Source organism: Penaeus monodon, chromosome 22, assembly GCF_015228065.2.
Source record: "Penaeus monodon isolate SGIC_2016 chromosome 22, NSTDA_Pmon_1, whole genome shotgun sequence".
NCBI lineage: Eukaryota > Metazoa > Arthropoda > Malacostraca > Decapoda > Penaeidae > Penaeus > Penaeus monodon.
The window spans coordinates 22784501-22784983 of NC_051407.1; positions in this window are offsets into that span (position 1 = coordinate 22784501).

Consider the following 483-nt stretch of genomic DNA (forward strand, 5'->3'; position numbering starts at 1 on the left):
AAAATAACTAAAAGAACATGACTTCAGTAACATAGGAAAACCTGCCATAGAAAGTAACTTACTGTCTTTTCATACATTGAACTTTTTTAAAAATTCTTTCAATAAATACACTAGTTTTTTTGGAAAAAATTTAGGTTTTCAGTCTTTTCATTTTTAAGTTTATGTTATGGGTACTTACCACGCCAACCCCTCAAAAACTCACAGAAGGGCCTGAACTTACCTGGGAAAAAAAAATTTTTCAGAGCAAAAATTTTCCTTTTTGCACTAGAGCTAAGTTCTCAATATTGTTTTATAAATATCTTCCAAAGTTTTTTTCCTATCAACAGTTTTTTGATAGGAGTATTTAATCTTAGGCCATCAAAATCCCTACATCATGAAAACTTTCCCTTCAGGCTTTCCATATAAGGGAGATAACTTTTTGGTTATATATTTTTATCAAACTGATGAAAATATATGTAAGACTAAGTGCAAAATCAATGCGAG